The sequence below is a fragment of the Hemicordylus capensis genome, chromosome 1 (assembly GCF_027244095.1).
Source record: "Hemicordylus capensis ecotype Gifberg chromosome 1, rHemCap1.1.pri, whole genome shotgun sequence".
In the NCBI taxonomy this organism is placed as follows: Eukaryota; Metazoa; Chordata; class Lepidosauria; order Squamata; family Cordylidae; genus Hemicordylus; species Hemicordylus capensis.
Window position 1 is genome coordinate 398,650,927 of NC_069657.1, and position 22,648 is coordinate 398,673,574.

A 22,648-nucleotide genomic window follows, 5' to 3' on the forward strand; every position below is an offset into this window, starting at 1 on the left:
AAAATACAGTTGGGGAAGGAAATATTCCAATAGGAGAAAAACATTCTAAAAAACCTCAGACTTGCCATCACTAAGCATCAAACCAAACCAAAGACTTGCTCAGCACTGAGGGGGATATACTGAGGGGGATCTAATAGGGACAAAACTGGCAAGTGAGGGAGTAGGAGCTGGGGTCCTCTTAAATGAAACATCAACATGTTAGACTCCCCCCACGAAAGATTACAGTTGGTTCCCCAAAACCGCAGGCTATATAACTAACTCAGCATGTCCATTATACATCCACATATCAAAACTACAAAAATATACATGCTTCCATTTGTCACTGTAGACATACAGAAATCTTATTATTCACCACTTTTTCATCATAATGAAAGGTTTCATACATCAAAGCCCAACTCAATAAATCCATTCTGCTCACCTGCAAGAATGCACTATTCTCTTTTATCATGCCCTTACTCTCATTCCACACTATTAACTCTCAATGCACACAATGACTATGGATTCAAACAGTCTTATGTAGGAATGGGAAACACTTCCACTTGCAGGGAGGGGTTGCCAGTTTCCCTTTCCAACAGCAGTCCTTTGTGCAACACCAAATCCTTCTCCAGAGAGTCTCCCCACAGCCTTCAGAAGCAACTTCTGAAATGTGGAAGGGGTTGCAGTGAGAAGTGAAGATGTAAAAGACCTGTTATGCAAGGCCCTTTGGATCCTAGCCCTTATTGCTAAACCCTTCTTAAATTCACAAAAGTTATTTGAGCAATCCAAGATTTGTATTAACCAAGATACCTTTTTCCTGGCTGTACAGTTTGTAATTCTGAATACTGTTGCAAAGTCAAACGGAACACTTCTTGCTAACAGTGGCCTATTCACCCTTGGCATTACTTCTGAGACTTCACCTTCTATAAACAAGCATTAACCTTGAATCAATCTGTTCCCCTCATTCTCTAAAGGGAGAATGAGAGTTCAGAGGTTAATGAACAGATGAAGTCACTAATAAAAGTTCTGGAAAATCCCAAATGAAGTACCACATGCCAACTAGCAAGAATTATTGGAATAGATGTTTTCCCCATCATCCAAAGTAAAAGAGAGTGCAATATTGAGTTTCTGTTCATCAAAAGCGGCATATTAAGAACAATATTCTACATCTATCAAATAAACCCTCCATTAAGGATGATATAATCTAATGTTTACTTCAGGCCAGTTTGCGAATATGACCACTTCACTTCCGAGGCATACAAAGTTGCCTTATGTGAAGTCAGACCATTGGTATATCTAGTTCACTCTACTTGGTCTCACAGAATCTCAGGAGGACCTTTCCCATCACTGCAACCTGATCCTCCTTTTAACTGAAGGTGACAGGGATTGAATCTGGGATCCTTCTCATGCAAAGTATCTGCCTTTTCATTTCATTTTAGGATTTAATAAAAATCAAATCTTTAAAAGTAACTTTAAGTTAGTAATTAATAAATTTAGCTACTTAGTTTTCTGGAGGTATTTGGGGTACTTTTGGCAATCCAGTTCAACAAGAAGTTAAAAACAACAACCTTGAGACCAGTTATCACACTGTACCAGAGTTAAAGCAGTCTACTTGCCCTCAACTGTGCAATCTTGGTCATTTTGTTTTGTCACTGCATTTGGTCAGCTTGAACAAGGTGCTTCCAAACAACAATGGATCTAATATAGGGGCTGCAAGGCATCACCTAAAGCAGGGGTAGCCAAGCTAAGGCTCCCCATCTTATACTGGACTACAACTCCCATCATTCCCTGTTACAATTGCTGGGGTGAAGGTACCCAGAGAACCTTGCCTCAACCTTTTAGCAAAAAACCCCTCAACCTTTTAGTACAAAAAAAAAAAAAATCCTGAAAATGACTGTCTACAAAAATTACTGTCAGACAACAATAATAAAATGCCTTAATAGCAGTCATATGGTTATGGGAAATAGTGTGAGAAGAGTTAATTGGTTTAAAGCCTTCTGTTCCAGGTCATGGCACAGGGACAATGACAGTTCATGCCACACTTCATAAAAATTATATCTGAATGGAAGGCTGAGGTATTAGATAGTTTTCCCCTCCCTCTCTTCTCTCTTTAAATGTCATTTTTCAAATGCAAAGTCAGCCTGAGACTCAAAACTGATAAGGGCACAGCAGACAACCGTCTTTAGCCAGTCTCTAGGGGAACACTATCGGAGAAAGTGTGTGGATATTCCTCAATATCTCCAAGGCCCTCTAGAGCAACTCAAGCAGATGGAAGATAATTAAACCTTAAACAGGGCTGAAGATGGCAGATACACAACAGATTGTCCATCTCAGATGAGAATCAAAGTTTTGGCAGAAGTACTAATGTACTCATATACAGTTCCTGTTGTCTCCTTCACTTTCTTTAACAGTACTGCAGTTAATCAGGTACTGCACCCACAAGAAGATCAGAGATTGTATCTAGTTTAGGGAATATTAAAATGTAGCCTACGCTGAAGATGCTTGGTAGTTTTAAAGTATTTTAAAACTGCTAGTCTAGAGTGTTTACAATATGACCCTGAAAAAGACACAGGAGTTCCTTCAGATGCAGAAGTATAATGAAATAGATCAATTATTTTAAAAATCTGATAAATGTAGAATTTGGGTATAAAGGCAATTTAAAGGTCAAAAGTAAAAGAAACGCAAGATTGAGCAATTCTTTTTCCGCATGGGTAGCAAGGCAAGTGAGCCCTTGACAAACTGCTCTCCATGGCCCCCTCCTACGTGGGCAGGTCCTAAGAGAGTAACTCCAACACCACCACAAAAGGCTGTGGCTGGAGGGGAGCTGGTCTTGTGGTAGCAAGCATGAATTGTCCCCTTTGCTAAGCAGGTTCCACCCTGGTTTGCATTTGAATGAGAGGAATGTGTGAGCAGTGTAAGATATTCCCCTCAGGGGGTGGGGCCGCTCTGGGAAGAGCATCCGTATGCTTGCATGAAGAAGGTTCCAAGTTCCCTCCCTGGCATCTTCAAGACAGGGCTGAAAGAGGATCCTGCCTGCAGCCTTGGAGAAGCTGCTGCCAATCTGTGTAGACAATACTGAGCTAGATGGACTAATGGTCTGACTCTGTATAAAGCAGCTTCCTATGTTCCTATGGGCAAATAAGAAGCCTCAGGGATGAGCAGTGGCCCTGGGCCCTCAACAGCTGCCTAACATTGCCAACCACAAATGCTGGTCCTCCTGCTTGAGGAAATAAAGCAGTCGATCATCTAACGTCTAATCCCATGAACTCGGATGCCATCTTAACGTCTCAAAAATAATCAAATAAAATAGTTGTTTAAGTAATACATGCTTCTGGAAATCTTACCATGCTAAATATTAACTGCATGAGTTTTAGCTGAATATGAACCTAATTTTCTTGGTGCCCTCTTGAAGAGATTATGGTTTATCTACTTGAGGGAGGAGGTACTCAGCTTTACTTCTTGCTTTTTGGCATATAAATTACATTTTGTTCCCTTCAACAATCAGTATTGCACACGCTCCAATTGGACTGATTTTACAGGTACAGTGCGGAATGCCATACCTATGCCTTTTCAACTGAATTTTGAATTCACTGACTGCACCTTACTCCACAAGAAAGCAGAACACACAAATATTTATATATGGGACCTAGCCCAAATATGATACAATTAAATAAAGCAACATCCCCAAATTGTCCACAACAGAACTTCCCAACCATCTAACTCGTACCATCTTATTTATGCTGTGGCTGATATCTTGATTAAAGAAGTCCCAGTGCAGCAGACAAAGCAACAGTTTAGCACCAGTGCTTCTGAAGAATTCCAGACTAAAACTGCACTGGTGCTAGTGTGTGCGTGGGTGGGGGTAGGTGTGTGTGTTTGGGGTGGTGGTATGAATGACCATCCTTTCACCCAGAAGCCCTCTGTTTCACCTGAAAATATGTTCCTGTGGCTGGCGCAACCCTCAAGCAATATTTTCAGGTGGCACAGAATGCTTCCTGGAAAAGGTGAGGTCATCAAACTAACTTGCAACTGCTCAGCCAGAAGCAAAGATTAGTGAGCTTAACCTTTTAGAAGCACCAGTGCTGCTCCCACTGCACCAGTGCTTCATTAGTCAGCCTGTGCCTTTTTACAGATAAGCCTATCTTCTAGGACAGGTAGTTCCATGGAACGGTGGAAAGGTGTTTTCATTATTGGCCTAGAATGGGAAGAGAAGTGCAATGGAAATAGCTTGGTAGTGCTCTGCATTGCCCCAATACTGTTGAGTTTCTGTGAATTTCAGTACCGTCACCTTAAGTGGCACAGCAGGGAAACTAACAACCGCACATTAAGGTCATCTGAGGAGGTTTGTCTCCATTTACCACCAGCTCGTCTGGTGGCGACTCAGAAGCGGGCCTTCTCTATAGCTGATCTGGGGCTGTGGAATGCGCTCCCTGCGGAAATCCGTAATTTGAATTCTCTTTTAGCCTTCAGGATAGCCCTTAAAATGTATTTGTTTGGCCTGGCTTTCCAGGGTTTTAAAATCGGTTTTAATATTTTAATCCGGTTTGGGGTTTTTTAATTACTGCAATTGTTTAATTCTTGTTTTAAAATGTTTTTTAATTGTTGTTATATTGTTTTTAATTTTTGTTTTAGCTCTTTATTGTTTTAGTGGTTTGTTTTTTATTGTAAACCACCCTGAGTCATTTTGGAAGGGCGGTATACAAATCAAATAAATAAAACAATAAAATACATAAATAATAAACAACAAGCAGAAGGTTGCCGGTTTGAATCCCCACTGGTACTATATTGGGCAGCAGCAATACAGAAAGATGCTGAAAGGCATCATCTCATACTGCACGGGAGGAGGTTATGGTAAATCCCTCCTGTATTCTGCCAAAGAAAACCACAGGGCTGGAGTCGAAATCGACTTGACAGCACACTTTACCTTTTACCTTTATAAAACTATACCTGGGGCATCCTTGCAAACACAAATTTTGCTCTGGGATTTCTGATTTCAGTCAAACAAATTCCTGTTTATTTTTTTATTCCAAGCATTTGTTTGTTGCCTTGTATGTGAATCTCCTGATAAATATGCATGGCAAGATTCTAAACCTAGTCACATTTGAGGTGTGAGATTGCATGTCCCTGTCCTCAAACAGTGTTATTTCACAGCAACATAGGAAGCTGCCTTATACTGAGTCAGACCATTGGTCCATCTAGCTCAGTATTGTTTACACAGACTGGCAGTGGCTTCTCCAAGGTTGCAGGCAGGAGTCTCTCTCAGCTTTATCTTGGAGATGCCAGGGAAGCAAGTGGGAAACCTCTGCATGCAAATGCTCTTCCCAGTGAGGCCCCATCCCAATGGGAATATCATACAGTGCTCACACGTCTCCCATTCAAATTCAATCCGAGGCGGGCTCTGCTTAGCAAAGGTGACAATTAATGCTCCCTGCTGAAATACGAGCATCTCCTTCTCTGTTTTCAGGAAGACCCTCAAGACTCACCTGTTCTCACAGGCTTTTAATTAGAATTAATTTTAATAATTGTTTTATGCTACTTTTTAAATTGTTTCGTGTATTTTAATCTGTGCTGATTTTTAAATACTGTTTTAAATTTTGTACACCACCTAGAAATGTACATATCAGGTAGTATAAAAATATGATAAATAAATAACTAATGCTTGCTACCACAAGACCAGCTTTCCTAACCATTGTCAAGGGACTAGGCATATGCTGTAGGTTCTTGTACTCCCTTCCCTCACCTGCATACACATACCCCTTTCTTGATTAGCAATGGTTTACCACTACATATGTACCAGTATTACCCAATGATTAGCCCTAACCGTGGTTTACAAACCAGCTTTTAACCCAGGTTTATAGGCTACCAATGGTTAGGACCCATACAAATGTAACATTACATTACAGTTACTGCTAAGCAGAGACGGGAAAGTGAACTTTTGTGTGGGAGAGCAGAGGAAGGAAGCATGAGCCTATAAACCTCATCTTTTAAACACAGATAAGAGATTGCTCATGTTCCGTCTGCAGTAGGCTGTCACAACAGAATGAATGTGAATTATTTTGATATCACAATGCTAGGAAAATTGCAAAATGCTTTTACAGGAGCATGCATATGTTCATCTTAAAATTTCAGTATAGGGCAGGGTAGATATCGGACCCCCATCCTTGGAAGATGTTTGCTTTTCAACTGTAGGAGGTTAGGATGGTGATAAATGCACTTTTCTTGAAGGCATGGTGCTTATCTTCTTCATTATTTTCCTTCAAAAATTATTCAATCTCTCATATTTACAGACTACTTCATAGTTTGAGAACTATTAAAAACCCAACTCAAGGACTCTGCATCAGAAGTATCTGTTTCCAGGTTAAAGTGTTTGTATTTATTTGTATTGAGGTTACAGCTTTGTTTTTAATCCCACAAAGGCTATCAGGCTGGAATGTGAAAGGCTGATCAACTGTCTTGTTAAGCTTCCTGGGTATAATAATTTGCCCATCAGCTCAAATGTTTGCTAATTATTTAAAGGTGTGTGTGTGTGTGTTTCCAAATCAGGTTGCTTCAGAAATTGCCCATAGCAGCATGAACGAACTTTTTAATTCAAAAGCTGAAAGAAAGATTTGAAATTGAACTAGTATTTTGCCTAGTTCTGTCCAGCTGGGTAAACTGTTTTTGTCCAATGGGTAAATTAGTTTGCAATCTATAGTTTTACATTCGGAACATTTTATTACATTATAATGTTTATACTACAATTAATTATAATATTACAAGGTTGAATTCAACCATGTTCCACTGTAAGATTCAATGGTGCTTCTATACCAACACAATCCCCACTATACCCTCCCACAGAACATATAACGGCCAATTACTGATCAACACGGTTAACATAAATTTTCACAAGTATTCAGTAAGAGACCTAGAGTTCAGCGGTATGATGACTTCAGTGCGGTTGTTGTGCTCTACTTAATCAACACTTTTGTCTCAGCATTGCCATCTCATAACCTGCAGACATGGAGTCAAAATAGCTATGCTTACTTAACTGCAACTCAAATTTAATTATCACATTTGCTGTTTACATGGAAGGTAATAAAGGGTGCTGCCAAACAGATTTTTATAAATCAGAAAGTGTCTTTAAGAAGCTTGCGTTTGTAACCATCTATCCTGTTATCACTAGCCGCTTGTTTACACAACTGCTTGTCCCGTGTAAGAAAGGATAACATGTAACTTCATCCTCTCTTTTTTTCCATTTTTTGGCAAAGGGATGAATACCAATCTGACTCCAGTCTGTGGAGAAGAAAGCCAGATGTGTGTGCCCACAACCACTTACACCAAGAAGGCTTATCAATGAATACAAGTTTCTTACTTTAGGTAAATCGTTTTGTAGCTGATTACACAATACAGTCACCTAAATATTAAAAATATATATTTTTATATATAAGTATAACAGTATAACAGCCTATCCCATAAACCTTCAACACGGCTATTTCTCTGAAGAATCCTACTTGTAACTGCTTCACATGGACTTGGTGTACATATTTCCTTTTTGTAATTGAACATAACACAGAGAAGCACATTTGAAAATATGGATAGTTTCCAACAACACACAATGAATCCCAAGGCTTACAAGTCTGAAGGCATAACACTGGCAGTGCAGACCCGCCTACACGGCTGCAGGGCTCCATAGCACCCAGTGATATTGCTGTGCAAGAGCGTAGTACCAGTATTGCTAAATCATGTGATTGAATGCTGTGTGCTACCTCCGTTAGGAATAATGGAAGTAGCACTTGATATGCAATTGCACCGATACTGCACACTTGACACAGCAATGTCACCAGGTGATTTGGAACTCCACAGTGGCGTGGGCAGTCCTGCACTGCCCGTGTTACACCGCGGAAGCTAATCTTGGACCTTACAGGAGTATGCAATGATACATTTCTGAGGTGTTGAAAACAAGGAATTAAAAAGGAATTCCTCTGAACTGAAGAGCACCATAAAACTCAAGAGGTCAGTTCTGCTCTTTCTTGAACCAACTGACACGGGATGCTGTTTGTTCAAAACACAAACACATAATGTTGGTATTCAACCAGAAGTTGACATGCATATTATATGCCACCAATACTGAAGAGGCAGAAACGAAGTCAGGACAAAATAAGCAATATGCAGCATCCTGGCTGGTGGTACTCTGGTTCAACAAAAAAACAAAACCCTTGCATGTATAAATCACACAAATATGTTGTATGTTGAGTAACAGCTTCGGATATTTCATACCAGTAATCTGCTATAATAAAGCTCTCTCATCAGCTAATGGCATATTTCTGTTGTTAGTCTTCATAGCAGTTAAGATTATTCAAACACCTTTAGCACTGAATAACTTATGTACTATTGTCACACATGGAATTAATTGTATTATAAAAGATACAATCCCTTTCCACAATAAACTCACTGCAGTGTGCTCTCTCCTTGGATTTCTCTCACTAGGTGAAGGATAAGCACAGCTTTCAGCCTTAATCATGTATTCTTCCATGTGGTAAGAATTTATTTTAGATATAAAATCATTAAATCTGCAGCCTTAACAATTTACTCCCATGCCCTGGTTTATGAATCACATTTTCAACTCAAGACTATAAATTAAAGTCTGTTTTTCATTCAGCCCAAACGGCAAAAAAACCTAAAAGTCAATGCCTGACAATAGAAACCTAATCTTCCTTCAAGTGAAGCCAAATGGATTCTGTGCATCTGAAACATTTTAGTAATGGACAAACTAGCTATGTCTGAATGATAAATTCAAGCAATACACAGTTCTATTTAACCATCAGACAGGCTTCAAAGGCCTCAGACAATTCAACCAGCTACTCTGAAAAACTTTGTTCTACTGCAGTTCTAAAAAATGGCATAAGTGATGGAGATTTCCAGGGAATTCATGATGATTGCAGGAGCATGATACTTAAGCTTCCACCAAATTTCCCATGCTACCTGGTATAGTGCAGAGCTGTAAAAACTGTCTTCAGTTAGAGGATGCTATGGTTTCTGAAATGAACATCTTTCCTAGAATACTTTATTGGCTTTTTTAATGTGGTGCGCAAAACATCTAGGCTAAGATTAAGGCATAGTAACTGGATCTGCTTATGTGTGGGCTCCACAAATCCCTGTATAAAAACCAACAAAGCTCAATGCTTCTGGAACCATTTCCATAACTTTTATGTTGGGGGGGGGAGTATGATTTATCATATGTTGATTAAAAATCTTAATTATTGAATATAAACTGTATTCCAATGTATGTAGAGTGGTTTTGACGATCTTCTCCATTTTCCCTACAGAGTCAGCAGAGGACTGAGATCATGCCTTCTTACTCTGCCCTCCAGGCATGCTCATCCTGAACATCCATACTTGGGTGTAATATTTGAAGAGAGTGTATGTGCATGAAATCCAACACTTGTAGGCTTGAATAATGTAACCTATATTCCACACACAATCTGGGGATTAACCACACACACACACACACACACACACACACACACACACACACACACACACACACACATTATGCTTAGGAATCTCTTGACGTCTCCAAGGCAAGACAAGTATTCCCAGTAGATAGGTATGATCTCGCTCTCTCACTACACATGAGCAGAAGATAAACTGATTTGATCTATTATTAAATTCATACTACAATAATGATTTTAAAAGCCCCTTTAATGTTCAGAATGTGAGCAAAGTTACTGTTTCTATTTTTTGCAATAATGTTGATCTTTTAGGCAAAAACATGAGGTCAATGCAGTCTCCTACTATATTGGGAGCTGCCATGGGATCACCAAGTAAAGGCTAATTGAGCCTTTTAATTAATTAACCGCCCTGAGCCATTCTGGAAGGGCGGTAAAGAAATCAAATCAATCAAATCAAATCAATAGGCCTTCTTCGGTCTGATCCCCACCGCACGCTAAGATTATCTGATGAAGTCCAGCTCCAGTTGCCACCAGCTCGTCTGGTGGCAACTCAGAGGCAGGCTTTCTCTGTAGCCGCTCCTGGGCTGTGGAATGCACTCCCTGCAGACATCCGTAATTTCAATTCTTTACTGGAATTTAGGAGAGCCCTAAAGACCTACCTGTTCGGCCTGGCCTTCCAGTGCTCTTAAGTTGTTTTAAATGGTCTTTGATGTTTGTGAACCGCCCTGAGCTGTTTTGTAAGGGCGGTCTAAAAATCGAACAAACAAACAAAAATATTATTGTTTAATCAGGATTTGAAACTATTATTTAGGTTCAGCTGCTGGTGTAACATTTTGTGAACTTTTAACCATAGCGTAAATATTAGGAACAGTACTGAAGCTTGTATGCTGCTCTCTTCCTTCCTCCTAGAACTTGTGTGCTCCTCTCCCATCTCTCCTACTTGAAGTTTCCAGTTAATTTCATTTTCAGTACTAACTCTGATTATCATTAATATCTGCCTGAGTCAGGTCCAATGCTAACCACAGTTAGTATTAAATAAGAGGTTAAAGCAATGGCACGAAACATATTTCAAACTCCGATTTAAATCTAACTATGGTAAGTGTTCATCTAGATATAAACTTTGCTCTGAAAGGGGATTTGAGTGAGGCAGGAGAATAAGGGAGGTGAAATGTTATGCAAGCCGGAGGACCATTCTCAATCTCATCATCTTTTAATATTCTGTGCTGTATTGGTTCCTGCTTCATGCTGCAGAATCTGCTTTCAGTGCAACTTGGTTTTATTGTAATTGTTTTTATGTGGCTTTACTTATTGCTACAGTTTATAGCAATAAACAATACATTGTTACACATTGTTAGTGACCCTAAGAAGCCTTGCTTGAACAGCTGCATAAAAATGCTAAAAACACAAAACAAAAACCATGGTTAGGAGACTGGGAAATTTTACTTCTGCACCTAGCTTTACTCTTGGAATGGCTTCAGACATACACATTAACAGCAGTTAACACTAATTGGAGTTAAAATTCCAAACTCCAATTTGTGCTGCAGATATTCACCAAACTGTGGCCTGCAAAACTCCAGTTCCAGGATGTCTCAGCAAGCTCTGTAGCCCAGCTGTAGCAAAGCGTCACCATATCAACGAAGTAGCTGTGATTGGCCATGATCTCAAAGGGGGCATGTCCTTCACATTCCATTATGTTCCTCCGGCAGTTGACAGCTTAACCCTTTCCTCACTCTGCTCCAATGATATCCCAAGTAATTTTTTGCAAAGTAGCAGATCACAGGACAAGAGTAAAGCAGCAGAGGAGTGCATCCTCCAGCAGTACTGTACCCAGGGGAGTGTGGTAAACATAAGAATAGCCCTGCTGGATCAGGCCCAAGGCACATCTAGTCCAGCATCCTGTTTCACATCCTGCTTCTGCTGGAGGTGGTTTATAGCCTTCAGACTAGTAGCTGTTGATAGACCTCTCCTCCATGAAGTTATCCAAATCCCTCTTAAAGTCATCTAGTTTGTTGGTTGTCACCACATCTTGTGGTAGAGAATTCTACAAGCTGATAATGGGTTGTGTGAAAAAGTACTTCCTTTTGTTAGTCCTAACTTTCTTGGCAATCAATTTCATGAGATGACCCCTGTTTCTAGTGGTGTGTGTGTGTGTGTGTGTGTGTGTGTGTGTGTGTGTGTGAGAGAGAAAATTATCTATTAACTTTCTGCACACCTGCATGTTTTTATAGACCTCTATCATGTCCCTCTCCAGTCATCTTTCTTCCAAACTAAAAAGCCCCAAGTGTTGTAGCTTTGCCTCATAAGGAAGATGCTTTAGGCCCCTGATCATCTTGGTTGCCCTCTTCTGCACCTTTTCTAGTTCTACAATATTCCTCTTTAGGTATGGTGACCAGAATTGTACACAGTACTCCAAGTGTGGTCGCACCATAGTTTTGTATAAGGGCATTATAATATTAGCAGTTTTATTTTCAGTCCCCTTCCTAATGATCCCTAGCATGGAACTGGCTTTTTTCACAGCTGCAGCACATTGAGTTGATACTTTCAACAAGCTGTCCATCACGACAGCTCAAGATCCTTCTCCTGGTCAGTCACCCATCAGCGTATATGTGAAGTTAGGGGTTTTTTGTGCCAATATGCATCACTTTACACTTGCCAACACTGAACCACATTTGCCATTTTATCACCCACTCCCAGAGCTAGGGCAGATCACACATGAGTCCAGGGCTGATTTCTCCATGAAGTACAGAGAGAAGGAAAGGGAAGGGGGTGGGGTGAATATGGCATGCAAGTTCCCCTCCTGATTGTCTGCAAAGCAGTTAACCTTTCCTCTCCTCTTACTCTGTCTATTTTGTTTGGTTTTTTTAAGGAGACATAGCAGCATAGTGAGCTGTTCAATGCACTCCTTCCCCCCCCACCTTTTTGTTCTACCCTTTGTCTACTGCAAGACACTAAATTTCTTTCTTCTTTTCTTCTCTTACTACTTTTCTTGATGCCTCTGTGTCACTATGCATGCTAACTCAGCCCCTCCCTCAGAGCTCAAACTGGGCATGGGGAGAAGCAGGGTGAAGCAGAATGCATAAGGTGCCTCCTCTCATCCTCTGAGTGGTAGCAGCAAGCAAGCAATGGAGCATTTAATTGTAGTCTTAACTCTTTATTGGCCTTCATGAGTGCCCTCAAAACCTATCTGTTTGGCCTGGCCTTCCAGGGTTTTTTAATTGTTGTAAATGGTTTTGATGTTGTAACCTGGTTTTTCAGGGTTTTTAAACTGTTTTGAATGTTTTAACTGTTATTGTTTACAACCTCTGTTTTTCACTGCTAATTGATTTTAATTGTTTTGTTTTAATGTAAACCGCCCTGAGCCATTTTGGAAGGGCAGCATGCATACAAATTACAGTCCAGGGCAGGGAGAGAGAACTATTCATCTTATTTTAGAGGAAGCCCATTGAACTAAATTTACTTCTGAGTAATCCCAGCAAGCCTATAAACTGTTCTCAAAACTCAGGAAAACATCTACTATTTCATGACACACATACGTGTTAAGCCTGAAATGTCAAGATAAGATCCTAAACAGGCTGTGGCTGTGTGAAAGGCACCCTGGGCAGTGTCAGGGAGGGAGGCGGGCATAATGTCTCTTTAAATTTCACAGCATACACCGCTGTTGCCAGACAGAACAGGGAAGGACATTGGGGGCAAGACTGAATCTGCAAAAGGCAATTGCTGTCAAGGCGTTTAACCACAGTTATGGGTGAGTCAGCATTCGGGTGTAACTCTTTGGTGGTAAAACCACAGTTGTCTGCGGCGAATTTTAAAGAAAACCTCAGGTCCCAATTGGAGTTTGTTGGGACAAACTGGAGTTAACTTTTGAGGCTTAACAGGGGTTTTGAACATTTGGACGTACTACAGTTAAAACTTCTAGCAGCTTTAACTGTAGTTAAAATGTACGTGTGAATCGGCCCTTGGTTTAAAACCTTATTTAGCCTTAATGACAGTTAAAATCAATACTGACATAACACACAGTTAACTGGGAAAATAAATTAGCTGCAGAGCTGAGAAGGGGCTGTAGGGAGGAGCTACATGGCCTGCTCCTGATCTCTGAGAAGGCTGTCAGTATTAAATCTTTCCTAGCCCAACAAAAGCAGGGGCGGGGGGGAGGGAAGAAGCATGGTTTCGGTTATTTGACATAAGGGTTTATGATCATTTAATTGCATTTAGGTGCTGATAAGAAATTCTTACTACCACGAGGACACTGTAATAATCTTTTTGAGAATAGGAATGTTTTATAATCCTGCATACTACTTCTCTTCTGAGCCCTAGGATTGCTGGTGTCCATGCACTGACAATAGAGAAGATAAGGTTGCCATCTATCACCCAGGAACAAGGAAGCACATCAATAAAGAAGTTTTGCCACACTGAAGCAAGTGGGCATCTAAAATAGGTGAAATGTGGCATCAAATCTTGAACATATTGTTACAGGTAACGAAGACCGTCATAGCATTATGAACAGGTTTTGTGATCTACAACAAACAGACCACAAGGAAAAACCCTAGGCCGTATCATTTCAAACGTCAGTGGCTGTTCATAGGTTTGAGATCTCTCTATCCCCGACCCCAGCACTTCTCAAAGTGGCAATTCTCTTATTTTTAGCAGGGGCAGAGCAACTGGCCCTCCTTAACCCCAGCACAGCATTTCTCCAATGGCTGTTGCGGGTGTCTCCCTTGTGTTTCTTCTGAGATTATGAGCTCAGGAAACTATCTTATTATTATTCCTTCCTATGTAAACCACTTTGAGAACTTTTTCATTGAAAAATTGTATAGTAGTAACCACCTCAGGGAGATACTTGGGTTGCAACCTGCCCACCACCTGCAGCGTGCACAGTCTGAAGTACTTCTACTACATGAGCTGCTGTTTCTGCAGTTTAGCTCTCATTCTTTGGAGCTAACTGGGAACACCTAACAGCTAACACCTGCCAAGCGCATTGCAGCCTGTCCCTGTGAACAGCCACACAGGCTTCCGAATTTATTTTTCTTCATAACATTTTCTGTATCTATAGCAACATATTTCTATAGATAACAGTGATCTCTTTCATTTTCCTAATCACTTGAAATGTCTTTTAAATTCTATTATTTCTGTTAATCTGAGTGCCAACTGTTACATAGTGCACCACAGACTCAGCAATGAATGCTATGCAGACCACAGTTCAAAACAGCAGCTGCAGAATACTTGCCATGTGTATTTTAAAGCACAAGAATATGCACAGTACACATTTTATTTAATCCTGTGAATCAAAATGCAACCGTACATATACATCAAAAGTAATATAGTTGAGGCATGTACTCTAATGTCCCAAGAGGAAGAAAAGAGAAGCTTATAGGAAGGATTTGCAATTGCACTCAAGTTGCATCAAGTTATCATTTTATTTTGTTAAGTTTACTAAGAGCCAAATAACCAATTACCTTAAATACAGGTTAAAGTCCGTCTTCCCCCACACTGGTACTGTCCTGGATTGGGCCGCCAAACAAAATTCGGCTATTTAGTAAACAAAAGGGTTAAGTGCATCAGGATCTGTGACATGCTTTAACCTAATGTGACACCTGGGCCTATGAGCAACTGCATCTTAACACACTTCCCACCCCCCAAAAAGACTAATGCCACAGATCAGTAAACATGTGGAGAAAAGACAGCGTCAAACCCGTTTCCAAGCTTCTTTTCCCCATATGAACCCTAAAGGCTGTCATTACTAGCACTACACAGCTGATATGCTGAAGACAATTTAAAATAAAGCCATTTAAATTCTGGTCATTACTGTCTCACCCTGTAAGCTCATTTTGTCATAAAAACACTCTTCAATTTGCATCATGTACCGGCAGAGTCTAGGCATTTGGAATAGGGTGAGGGGCAGGGTGCACTTTACCAGGGCCTGGAGACCCAGGGTGCAACTTTATTACTATGAGGGGGAAAATCAAAACATATATTGTAGGTCATGCCTGAGGAGATTAAGGGAAAGTTAGATACACAAGAACCTTACTATTCATGGATCCAGCATCCACAGTTTCACATATCCTACAGTTTATCTGTAGTTGGCTGATCTGGGTATATGGGGGGGGGGGGAGGAAAAAGGGGGGTTAAACCTGTGTATCCGCAGGTCAGGGGTGGCTGGAAATGACCTCGGAGGCCATTTCCAGCTGCCATTTTGAGTTTGGAAACCATTCCATTGCTCAGGGTTTTTTTAAAATAGCCAAAAAATGTGCCGTTCTGACAGATTTTGGCATCTTTGGACTCCTGAGGACGAGTGCAGCATGGAACGGCACTTTATTTGGCCTGTTTTCTCATTTAGGGGGCAGTTTTCAGGCTATTTTTGGTTAGGGTTACATTAACTTTAATGTCCTGTTATCCGCGGATTCGTTATCCGCACCCCCGCAGAACAGAACCCCTACGAATATTGGAGTTCTCCAGCACTATCTACGTGATCTCCACTGGGAGACTTGCTAGAACCAATTAGAAGTCAATCAAGCAACATTCTGAACTGTGAGTGGCCAGCCCAGGGCTCTTCTATAGAACAGAGTGTGTGTGCTAGTGCTGTTAGTTTTAGGACTTGTAGTTTGAGACACAGGGATCAAGAACTACAGGCCAAGAACCCCTTCTGCCTGTAGATGGAGAGAAGAGGGAGAAAGCACCACACAAAAACATTGACGAGGAGAGGAGAGCTGGTCTTGTGGTAGCAAGCATGACTTGTCTCCATAGCTAAGCAGGGTCTGCCCTGGTTGCATATGAATGGGAGACTTGAAGTGTGAGCACTGGAAGAGATTCCCCTCAGGGGATGGAGCCACTCTGGGAAGAGCAGAAGGTTTCAAGTTCCCTCTCTGGCTTCTCCAAGATAGGGCTAAGAGAGATTCCTGCCTGCAACCTTGGAGAAGCAGCTGCCAGTCTGTGAAGACAATACTGAGCTATACAGACCAATGGTCTGACTCAGTATATGGCAGGTTCCTATGTTCCTATGATCCAAAGACAATGGAAGCCACAGCATTGCTGGTGGATTTACAGGCTCCAAAGCATGAGTGGTCTACACATTATGCAATGTCTGCACATTATTGTCTACACATTATGCAAAGAACCACCGAAACAAACAGGGATGAGGCTAGTGCCTCTAAAAGACATTTCTACTCTCTTTCTCTGTTGAATATGAACCAGGCAGCCAGAGATATAAGGAGGTAAACCAAACGGAACTAAGCAAGCTAAAATTGTACTGATATGAGGTTTGTTTATTTTTAAATATACTTGTGATATATTTATCTGTATTCTGCTGTAATGGCCTATGGCTACATGAAACTAAAGTACACCAAGGCTAGAAAAATAAAGCTTTAAAGTGAACTGTTTGCAGCCATGTCGATCCATTAGAACTACAAAAAACAAACAAGCCCATTAGGACCAATAACGAAAAGGTTATGAAATAGTAAGCAATGTATAATGTAATTTCAGAATTTAAATAGAAGTTTGCCATGGTTCATGAGCCTTCATGATGTAAAATGGGGTGTGTAAGATGGGGTGGGGCCCTTTTCAAGTTTGTACTGGGTTCCAAGAAATGATGCTTGGGTCCTGTGTACAGATTAAATGCATTCGAGACAGACAAGGGCATTAAAAGACCTTGTGAATTTGTTGTTCAATAGAAAAAGTAAAGGCATAATTCAGCACCACCTAAGCTGTTATTTCTTGGCAGATCTGTCAAATATACAATACTGCCAGCTAACACAGCTGACTCAACACGTAATGGCGTGTCTGTGTGGCGATGGGTGGGTGGATGTGGCATGTATAAAAGGGATGAAGAAAATAATAGAAAACTCTCTCTCTGGTGGAAATGCCCTGCTCAGCAAAGCCACAATCTCTCTTTTATTGCAATGGACATCTATGCCATGCAAATATTAGCCATTCACAAAACTGAGCAATTAATGAAGCTCCTAGATTTAATATCAAGACCAGAAATAAGAAGGCTTTTTGTTTAAAATTACTTGAGGCTATTTTTCAATGATTCCTTCAACCTTTAATGTTTTATAACTCATAAATTGACAAGCTGCACAGTAATTTTCAACAACCAATGGCTAGTGATTTGCAGCTACATCAACATGGACACTATAATAAAACAAGGAACTGAGATCCCTTTTTCCATACAATTGTGAATTGAGCAACTGCCTTTTAATCCTAATCTTTCCTTTCCTGGAGGAACCACAACAAGCTGAACTGAAATCTGAGAAATGAGTAAAGGGCTATTATAAATCATACACAAAGATTAAAGCAACACAACAGATTTGAGGGGAAAGAAGGCATTGTTTGTAATACTCATAGCTTTAAAATAATCAATTTGGCAGCTGGAATAATAAAACAGAAATTAAGACTACAAGGTTGCACATGGTCCCTCCTCCATGACCCCTCTACTGCCCCAGCACAGTGCTGTGGGGATTAAATGCTGCACGCATGGCTGCAAGACTCCTCCCACCAGCCTGTGGGTGTCGGCATGGAAATGGCATCAGAGCATGCATGAATACCATATTGATGGTCAGCATGGTGTTGCTGACCACTGAAAATGGTGTTCGCACATGCTCAGATGCCATTTCCATGCCGACGCCACCCACGCACTGGTGGGAAGAGCCTGCAGCCACATGTGTGGTGTTTAATCCTGACAGTGCCGTGCTGGCGGTGGCCAGCCATGGAGGAGCAGGCAAGACCTGCCTTCCTACTTTTAAAGTGCCTGCTCTCTGTTCCCCCCGCCCAAGTGCATGAAACACTTCATGCACAACCCTAAAAGATTTTCAACCTTGCTATCTGAGCAAAAAACATCTTTTAAAAATTGTAACTCTCTTTTATTTAACAACAGAATAGCAACTGCCAGTTGAAAACCAGTTCCATGCAGTCTCAGGAGGATTGCTTTAACATGTGGGGAGGGTGTCCTTACCTCCACTGACACGTTTCCCTCTTTGATGTGCGCCAGCAACTTCCAGTACGATGTTGACCGGGACAGCAAGAGGGTATACAGCTGCCCTGCACCAGTGAGTTTAACAGCAGCGCCGGTGGGGGAAACGTAGCAGGGGAAGGTAAGGATACCCTCCCTGTGCCTTAAAGTAACCCCTTCTCGCCTCCAAACTGGCTCAAATGCCGGTCTTTCAAACCAGTTCGGCAGTCTGTGAATAGACCACTGAACCGATTCATGCACACCCCTAATAGGCGATGTATATAAAAGCATGAGGCTACTGTTAGGGGTGGTTTAATTTATACTGTGCTCAAATCAAGGGCACAGCTTGGTAGCATGGGTGTGTCTGGCATGCATTGCAACAGGGTTTCTGATTACATTATTTTTTCCCCTCCTATATAAGTAAAAATCTGCCATTCACTCACAAAGAGGGGGAAAGAGAGCAAAGTCTGCCTACTACCCCCACCCCCATCAACAGGGATCCCCAGAAGCAGAATCTGCTTCTGTGTAAAGAGATCTACTGTATTACCACTCTTTCCCCCTGCCTACTATTTTCCCCCAACAGACTCGATGGTGGTCCCCACTTTCTTTCCATGCACGAAGCACACACAAATACATTGCACTTCACCCTTACATAACCACATACACATATAATAATGTGGACCTTAAGTCCTTTGCTGGAACCGACCAAGTTCAATTTGGTCCAGTATTGTGTATGCTGAAGTAGGTGGCAGGACAACTGGGCCATGAAACACCATTGAAAGTCTAGCCCTTCATGAGACTCATAAAAGAGATGAGGAAGACTAGCATCCTGTTGGCTATGGCATAAAGTAATTATAACATGAAGAGCTATGGTTTGAAAAACTAGGGAGCATGTTTTGCATGTATATGTAATCCCCACTGGTATGTTTCCCAGACTATGGGAAACACCTATATCGGGCAGCAGCGATATAGGAAGATGCTGAAAGGCATCATCTCATACTGTGCGGGCTATGGCAAACCCCTCCTGTATTCTACAAAGAAAACCACATGGCTCTGTGATCACCAGGAGTCAACACCAACTCAATGGCACAACTTTACCTTTATTTTACATATGTATTGTTATGTCTGGTACTAGTTCTCTGCCATTACAGTTCCCTCAAAATATGTCTTTAACTCTAATTCTGAACAATTTTTAGTAAGAAAAGATAGAAAGTTGGACTGTAGGCAAACTACTGGGTGGTGGTTGTATTCATCTGCTGGGGGCAATGATCACAAATCAGCACTTGGGCATGGCCATTACTCTGTTAAGTATTTCTCATAAAAGTTATCCATTAAAGAATAAAATCTATCATAACAGCGTGGCTTTTAAAGAGAACATTATTTGCTTGAAGCATTCAAAAGTTACACACACCTTTTATATACACAAGCTCTTCATCAGCAACTAAATGCACAAAGTTGTGAATAGCTGAATATGAAAATTTGAAAACAAATACTGTATGATCCACTTCAGAATTTTACATCCACACGTGGACAAATGTGATGGTACCCCTCCACGAAAAAAGAAGAACCCACAATGGTCTCTGAATATTATTCTGCATTTAACAAAAATCAGACTTTGCTTTAGAGTTTTGATGCAACAGAATATTTCAAATAATAACACAAATGAAAATGGAATGGACAAAAATGATGGGACCCTTAACCTAATATTTTGTTGCATAACCTTTAGAAGCAATCACTGCAAACAAGTGATTCCTGTAGCTCTCAATGAGACTTCTGCACCTGTCAACAGGTCGTTTGGCCCACTCTTCCTGAGCAAACTGCTCCAGCTGTGTCAGGTTTGAAGGGTGCCTTCTCCAGTCTGCATGTTTCAGTTCTTTCCATAGATGTTCAATAGGATTCAAAGCAGGGCTCATAGAAGGCCACTTCAGAATAGTCCAATGTTTTGTCCTTAGCCATTCTTGGGTGCTTTTAGCTGTGTGTTTTGGGTCATTATCCTGTTGGAGGATCCATGACCTGCGACTGAGAAAGAGCTTTCTGACACTGGGCAGTACGTTTTGCTCTAGAATGTCTTGATAGTTTTGAGATTTCACTGTTCCCTGCACAGACTCAAGGCACTCCGTGCCAGACGCAGCAAAGCAGCCCTAAAACCAAGCCTCCTCCATGTTTCACAGGAGATATGGTTTTCTTTTCTTTGAAATCTTCATTTTTTCATCTGTGGACATAGAGCTGATGTGACTTGCCTAGAAGCTCCAGTTCTGTCTCATCTGTCCAAAGTACATTCTCCCAGAAGCATTGTGGCTTGTCAATATGCATTTTAGCAAATTCCAGTCTGACTTTTTAATGACAAAACTCTAAAGCAAAGTCTGGTTTTTGTTAAATGCGGAATAAACAATGATGGGTGCCAATTACATTTGTCAGTTTCAAGTTATTTCAGAAACAATTGTGGGTGCTTCTTTTTTCGTGGAGGAGTACCAACACATTTGTCCACGTGTGTATTTCCCCACTTCCTAGCTTTGTGTGAAGTAGTCAAATTATTTTTTTAAAAAATCAGTTGGAAAAGGAAGACTGGATTGCAGGCTGCATGTTTCAACCAGAGGCCAATTTCCTAATTAAATCTGCACCAAGAGAGACAAAAAACACTACACAAAATATTCATAACACATAAACATTTAACACAGGATAAGATTTCACAGTAGCAGTCCACCAGTTTTAAGAGTAAAATGCAAATATATGCCATTTTTGACAATGAATTATAATTACAGAATCACTATCAGGTTCCCATTTATTAGATATTTTATTTTGCAGTTTACTAAATATTATAAAATACTATGAATAGAACAGAATAAATTTCCATACTGTGACAACTGTAAGTGCATTATTTCTCATAACCATAAACCTTATATGAAATCTAAGGCCAAAGAATACCAAAAGGAAGTCAATATGTGCTTTATTGACTACAGAAAAGCCTTCGATTGTGTTGGCCATGTCAAGTTGTGGAATGTCCTTAGGAAAATGGGTGTCCCAGAACAGCTCATTGTTCTCATGAGAAACACCACTCTAATAGCTGAGAATGAAGATGATTTGCAAGCTCTAGTAATGAAAGTCAAGGAGCACAGTGAAAAAATGGGACTACAACTAAATGTAAAGAAGACCAAACCAATTTTTATTGATTGATTGATTGATTGTTAAATGTATACCCCGCTTTTCATTAAGAAAATCCCAAGGCAGCTCATAATAAAATTTAAAAACAAGATTATAAAAAAGACATTAAAATATTGAGCTAAAAATATAAAAACAAATCTGATTTTTCAAAAAATTAAATTAAAACACTAGGATAAAAACAGTACAAAATACAAGAAGCAGCAGTGGAGACAATCATATAAAAGCCTGGGTAAAAAGCCATGATTTGACATGCTTTCTAATGACAACGGGTACAGCAACCAGCCACAGAACTGATAATGAAGACATTGAAGAGGTGGATAGCTTCTGCCTTTTAGGATCGACCATCAACAGTAAAGCATCCAGAAGTCAAGAAATACGCCTCAGATTAGCACTTGGTAGGGTTGCAATGAAGGCCTTGGAAAGGATATTTAGATGCCCTGATGTGTCTATATCTACAAAGATTAGAATCGTTTGGACAATGGTTTCCCCTGTGACACTCTATGGATGTGAAAGCTAGACTTTGAAGAAGGAAGATAGAAAAAGTACGGATGCATTTGAACTTTGGTGCTGGAGAAGACTTTTGAGGACACCATGGACAGCCAAGAAAACAAACAAATGTATCATGGAACAAATCAATCCAGAATTTTCACTCAAGGCACAAATGACCAGGCTCAAATATTATGTGGAAACCCAGCTCCCTTGAGAAGTCCATAATGCTGGGAAAAGTTGAAGGAAAGAGAAGAAGAGGATGACCAGCAGCAAGGTGGATGGACTCGATTATGACAGCAATGAATGCACCACTGAGAGACCTTAAAGGCCAAGTTGAAGACAGGTCATCCTGGAGAAAATCTATCTATGGTCGATAAGGGTTGACAGCACTTAATCAATCAATCAAAATAGACAAAATGCACAAAAAGCTTCCTTTGTGCATTGTTGATAACGGTATTGTCAGACTAGGACTAGAGACAACAAGATTCAAATTCCTACTCAGCAGTGAAGTTCAGTGGGTGACCTTGGGCCAGTTTAACCTACTTACAGGGTTGTTTTGAGAATAAAATGTGGGGGGGATCATCAATGCTGCCCTGAGTTGCTTAGCATGTTGTTGCTGACCACTCAAGATTTCATCCGCACATACTCA

The 22,648-nt window shown here is 40.6% G+C and overlaps 1 protein-coding gene across 2 annotated transcripts in view; it reads right to left on the bottom strand.

Annotated features, from left to right (window-relative positions):
• The window catches only part of BTBD9 (BTB domain containing 9), a 247,791-nt gene that overhangs the window by 99,316 nt on the left and 125,827 nt on the right, over nt 1-22,648 (bottom strand). The gene's annotated exons all lie outside the window — the stretch shown is intronic.